A 6,588-nucleotide genomic window follows, 5' to 3' on the forward strand; every position below is an offset into this window, starting at 1 on the left:
GGCTCGAGATCAGTAATCACAACCGTCCTATGTTGGGTTTGCACATCCGGGTCCTTCTTGTACAGTTCTTCTGTGTATTCCTGCCACCTCTTCTTTATCTCTGAGGCTTCAGTGAGGTCCTTGCCTCGTTTGTCCTTTATCACGCCCAGCTTAGCACAGAAGCTTCCTTTGATATCTTTGATTGTCTTATACAGAGCTCTTGTGTTCCTTAATTGGCTGTTGTCCTCAACTGCTTGACACTGTATGTTCAGGAAGGCATTCTTATCTCTCCTTGCTATTTTCTGAAAATCCGCATTGAGAACCTTGTATCTTTCTCTTTCCCCCATACCTTTTGCCATCCTCCTTTCCTCAGCTATTTGCAAAGCCTCTTCAGATAACCAGTTTGCTTTTTTGCATTTCTTTTGCTTTGGAACTACCTTAGTAGCAACTTCTTGTATTATATCACGAACATCAGTCCACATCTCTTCGGGCTCTTTGTCTTCTAGATCTAATTCTTGAAATCGATTCCTCACTTTCACAGCATATTCTAATGGAATCTGATCCAGATCATACCTGAAAGGCCTTCTAGTTTTCTGCGTTTTCCTCAATCGAAGCTTAATTTTGGCAACAAGAAGCTGATGATCGGTGCCACAATCGGCCCCAGGCCTTGTTTTTACTGCTTGTATAGCGCTTCTCCATCTCTGCCGGCAAATAATATAATCGATCTGATTCCTGTACAGACCGTCCGGTGAAATCCATGTGTACAGGCGCCTCTTGTGCTGTTGAAAATGAGTATTCGCTATGGTCAGGTTGTTTTCTTGACAGAACTCTACTAGCCTCTGCCCAGCTTCATTTGGCTCACCAAGACCGAACTTGCCTGTAATTCCGGATATTTCTTCACTCCCGACCTTAGCATTCCAGTCTCCTATGAGAAAAACGACGTCTGATGATGGGGTGCGGTCTAAAAGGCATTGTAGGTCCGCATAAAATCTCTCAACGTCAGCTTCTTCAGCAGCAGTGGTCGGTGCATAGACTTGGATAACTGTTATGTTGAAAGGGTGACCTTGGATCCGAAGTGAAATCATTCGGTCGTTTTTGGGGTTGTACCCTAGCACTGCTTTGCCCATTCTTCTGTTTACTATGAGAGCGACCCCATTCCTTCTCTTGGATTCGTTCCCACAATAAAAGACATAATGGTCGCCGGAGTTAAATTCTCCAATTCCGGTCCACTTGAGCTCGCTGATACCCAAGATATCAATGTTCAATCTGTCCATTTCTCGCTTGACGATATCCAGTTTACCTTGCGTCATAGATCTTACATTCCATGTTGCTATGTGATATATCTCCTTGCAACATCGGACTTTCCGGTCGCTTCCCGACACATCCACAACTGAGCGTCCTTTTGGCTTTAGCCCAGCTGCTTCATTCGTCCTGGAGCTACTAGGAATCGCCCTTTGTTCATCCCCAGTAACATGTGGGACGCCTTCCAACCTGGGGGGCTCATCTTCCGGCGCCATATCGATAATGGTGTTGTGACTGGCCATAGGATTTTCTTGGCAGGAAATACTGGAGTGGGTTGCCATTACCTTCCAGTGAATCACATTTTGTCAGAACTCTCTGCCGTGACCTGTCTATCTTGGGTGGCCCTACACAGCAGAGCTCACGACTTCATCGAGTTTCGCAAGCCCCTCCGCCACGACAAGGCAGTGATCCATGAAGGGGAGTAATATTTGCAGTCAAACATTAAAAAATTCGGCTTGCTCAAAAGAGAGCTTGCAAGAACGCCTTCAGATTTGTACCCCCGCATATGCATAGTTTAGGTTCGGAACCAAAACTATTCAAGGGATGCTTTAGATAAAACTCACAATATGACCCGCATGTTTGTCTACTGCAGTATTCCATGCAGATACCGTATTTCAATGGCCATCTGAATACAAGCCCGTCTGCCTACATTAGCTATTCAGCGAAGGACGACTTATTTGACACTCATATTCCCACTTTATAATGACCGTATCAATTAATTAGCGAAAACGATTACTTAAAACCTCTTAACCGCCACGCCAGCAGACGAATCACAGTAAATGCGTTCGGCCGTTTCTGTCGCGGTGTAATCAGCCGTATTCTGTGGAACTGTTGAAATTTTGTCCGGTGACATATATATTATTCAAACCCAATCTGAAGTTTCATGTCGCGTTTGGAAATGCATTTGCTATATTTACTCGAATAGTACATTTTGTTATGGCTTATGCTGATAAAAACCACGACTGCTTAGAATCAATATCGTCTATCGTCTTTCGGTCTTACAAATATAGCTGTGTTGGTTTTCTTAGCATTTCTAACACTTTTTTTTTGCTACATTGTTGCGCATGTTTTAATGATTTATTTATTTTTGTCTGCCCTCTCCTTGTATCTGACAATTACAGTAATAATGCATAATAAATAAACAATGATAGCATAACAGCCGTCATTACAACTTGCCTTCGCCCACCTTTCAGGCTAATCGTTGTCGATGATATTTCATATGAAATGATATCGGGTACTTTTTCTTCGGCAAATTATGTAGCACATGATGACGAGGTGTGTGAGCAAAGCGAGGCAACGAATACAATGTAAGGCTGGCGCTGAAGCAACAACTGTTAGGAAAAATCATGCGCTGGCACTCAACAAGCGGAACTGCCATATGGAACCGCCGCAGAGGCGGCAAAACTCGATGTTAAGATAGCTTCAAAAAATAAAGTTGCACTTCTCAGTATTTTATTCACGTTACAACACATCACATATTTCTTTCTATACTATCTTTAACTGCGAGATATATCTTCACAGTGATGAGGCGTCTGTCGCCGACTATCGCAGCTACAGAGGACGCCGCGCTCGTTTCCTTCGAGATTCGTTGTTTTACATAATCTCGGAGGTGGTGGTAGTGGTTGATTTATTATTTTTTAAAATAATCAAAAAGAAGGAAAAGAGTATTGCCGGCCGCGGCAACTGCTATCTAACAAACTGAAGCACTTGAGCTGCGGAGGCTACACAGCTTTGCTACAGTAGCTTTGCTTTCAAACTGTAAGGCTTATCAAGAGATGGCGCTCGCTACCGTCGCAGAATCCGCAGATTGGGAGTTTTCATGTTGCTACGCCGCCCTATCTTCGCATAATAGAGGAACATAAAGGAACTAGTCAAGAGTTTTGAGAAGAAAAGCTAAAATGCAGAGACGGGTCTGTGTAAAACAGAGGTACAGTGTAATCACTGGAAAGGGACAGAACACTCAAGAGGAACTAGACTGCACGGCTGAACACCTGATAATTTTCTGTAAACTTTTCCGCCCAGCAGTTCAAAACAGGGTTGATTTAGCGATTGAAGAATTGCGGCTTAGGAGCAATGGAGGGAAAATAACTTGAACCGATAGATAAGTTACGTGGGGCACCAAGTATCCTTACGTGCTATGAATACGAGATCATTCGGTCATGACGCCATGTTACATCATGGCGTCATGACTTGGTAGGGGGCATGTACCATATATGACATCGAATTGGTAACGTTGTCGAATGACTAACATGACACCATGGCTTTGTCATGTGACCATATAGTATGGCATCGTGCCTTGGCCACGTGACCGTCGCGTGCCACATGACATCATGACTTGGTCATGTCACGATGTAACGTTGCGTCATGACTTGATCATGTGTCGGGCTACCAAATGACATTGATTTACCACTATCTTATTTATATACAACTGCAGAGTCACGATGACATATATGAGACACTGCTGACTTCATGGCGATTTTTGGTACCATCCATTGTGAATGAACTCTGGATGTTTCGACTCGTGAGCCGAATAAGGATTTCGCTGGAAGTTATCTGATTGGTAGCTAAAATCAAGGCAATAAAAGGCACAAAATATATTACTGTACATATTACTACTATACCAGTGATCATTTGAAGTATTTAACCATCGATCCTCGTTCCCCCTTCTCCTTCTTTCTCTTCTATCTTCGCTCTTCGGACAGGCGCTGACAGGCACTGCGAAATGGCGAGACTGTGGCCAATGTAGCTCTTGGAACAAAAATTATAAATGGTTTAGCGGCCGTAATATAAGCGAATGTTGTCTGATGATCTGTTCGACGCATTATGCGTTATAACGCTTTACGCAATCACGAAGGCATGCTACCAAAAGTAGGCGTTTGTATTCTCCTTTCCCTTTCCAAAAAGTTACCTGCTCTTCTTTCTGCCATCACCGCGTTTTTAGGCGTGGTTCGACGAGTCCGAGCCTCGCGAGATGTGCTCGTCGCCTCGCCTTCGCAGTTTGAGGTGGCTGCAGCAAACTTTATTTAACGCGAAAGCGTTAAAGCCCCGTTTTGCAGAAAATCAGGCATCTGCGTTTCGAGCGAAAAATTGCGAGCATGTTTGTGACAGGTGGTAGCTGGCAGCTGACATCCCTAGTGAAAAAACCCTGAGTCACAATAACCTCATACAAATTATCATACTAAACTCATACTAATCTCATACTATTCTCATATAATCTCATACTAAACTCATTCATCATATGAGAAATATGTGAGAATTAATGAGATATGTATGAGTTTAGTATGAGAAATCTGTATGAGGTTATTGTGACTCATACGGTGTTTTTCACTAGGGATGGTCAGGAACAGATTGATCGTATAGGGTTGTGCGACATCGGCATGGCCGATTTGGCAGGACCTAAATCACATGTGAGGCTGAATCAAACCTTTTCCAAGGTCCTATGTGATTCAGATGTGACCTTAAAGACCTTTAGGCTTAGCTAGGACTGTTAGGCTTACCTAAGCCTAATTGTAGTCCATGCAGGCACGTTCGGCTTGGTTGAGCGGGGCTTTCTATCTGCATGTCTGGTGGTCTTAACCATAAGTGGTAGCCTGCGACTGCTAAAGAGTATGCGTGAGATGATATAGGAGGTCAAACGGGTAACAAAGTGCCTGCACGTGAACGAGGAACCGCAAGGCGCTCCGCGAACGAGGCGTTAACACTGTCGCGTCACCACCCTTAAAGGCAGGGCTTAAGTGTCCCTAACAATTTTTTCTCCTTGTACTGCGTAGCCGTCTCTGACGAGTTACAGGTTGACAGCGTGTCACTCCCACGGCTGTGATACGGCCACACATCGTTGTCTTGTTTTATTGGAGGGATGGTGCGCTTCTCACGTCTTGTGACACCGCAGGTTACCGCTGGTGACGACCTGTGAAAGGCCGCAAATGTTTCGTGACGGGAATGCGCTGTCGAGACTGTTACCGTTTGCATGTTTATAAACATAACACAGTGAAGTGATACTTCTCCAGAGTGGTGCAATAGATATTTGTTGCATCTTTCTCTGATCAAACGTCACCCAAAGCAAGCGACGCTGCCGAGGAAGCTGGAGACAGCTCGGGCCATATCATCGGAGAAACTACGTACGGTCTAGACGTATTTCGCCCTGTCTCTGCAGTACAGGGCCCAGTAGCGCAGTAAGCACCCGGCTTAAGTGCCTTCGAGTCTGTCCTCAGCAGCGAGGTCACCTCAACGGAATCAGATTTCTGTGGTATTATATGAACAAAAAACGAGATAGCTTGTGAGTATGAATGTGAAAGCTTATAGACTCACAAATAAAATTTTTTCGAGGGAGTTTTTCAAAATGTAATAATGTTCTTTTTGCTAGTACTGTACTCTCTCTCTCTCTCTCTCTCTCTCTCTCTCTCTGTGCGTGCTCGACGGAGACTGTCATGCTTCACGCGACTTTTGGAAGCCGCAATAGCCTAAACCTGAGTTTGAAGACATAGGATTGGAGGTACTTATGTTATCGGTTCGAATCTCTCTCACAAACTAGCCCCCAGCTCTGCTACCAGATATGTGTGCTATATGCAACGAGAAGTTGTATGTCTCAGTCGAAACACTGTATGACGAATGGTTGCTTCACAAGTTTGATACGAGAGTCGTAAAAACTGCGTTAGTATTAACGACATGCATATAATTGTCCGTAATGGCGATTCCAGCAGTTGTGGATGGGTTTGTGCCCCGTGATCATGACGTCATATGTTTGTGTCATACGTCCGCTTGATGACGTAGTTTATGGCTATAACTATCGGGCACGGACGCCGACGGCTTTTCTCGTAATGCTACATATAGGTACAATATGTTCCAAGTCCAAAGTCAAGATTGCGAACAAGGCTCCCGCGTGGCAGCGGAAGCGTCATTTCACCTTTCGTTTGGTCATTGTCGTTTATTTTTCGTCAGGGACACACATTGCTTCAGCATTAAAACTAATGCGTATGCTTTCCAACAAGGAGGATCAGATCAAGGCCGGTCTCGAGGGATACCGTTCTTGCTCTGGATACCGACCGTGTTCATGTACACAGGAAGAGACAGGAGTGCAAAAAAAGGCACACGGACGTACCCTTCTTCTACTACCATCATGCGCCCTTTCGCTCTTCTGTGTATTCCTTAATATGCACTAACACATCCAGCTACATGTATACTTCTAGCGTTCATGTATATTTTACTAGGTCAGTTGATATTAAGTTGCTTTCAGTTAGGGCATGCTCAATGCAATGCTGCAATGCGTGCAGTTTTTCCGCGGTTCGTCGATGGCATACACCACACATA

The sequence above is a fragment of the Amblyomma maculatum genome, chromosome 11, assembly GCF_055883805.1.
Source record: "Amblyomma maculatum isolate TAMU_Amacu chromosome 11, ASM5588380v1, whole genome shotgun sequence".
NCBI lineage: Eukaryota > Metazoa > Arthropoda > Arachnida > Ixodida > Ixodidae > Amblyomma > Amblyomma maculatum.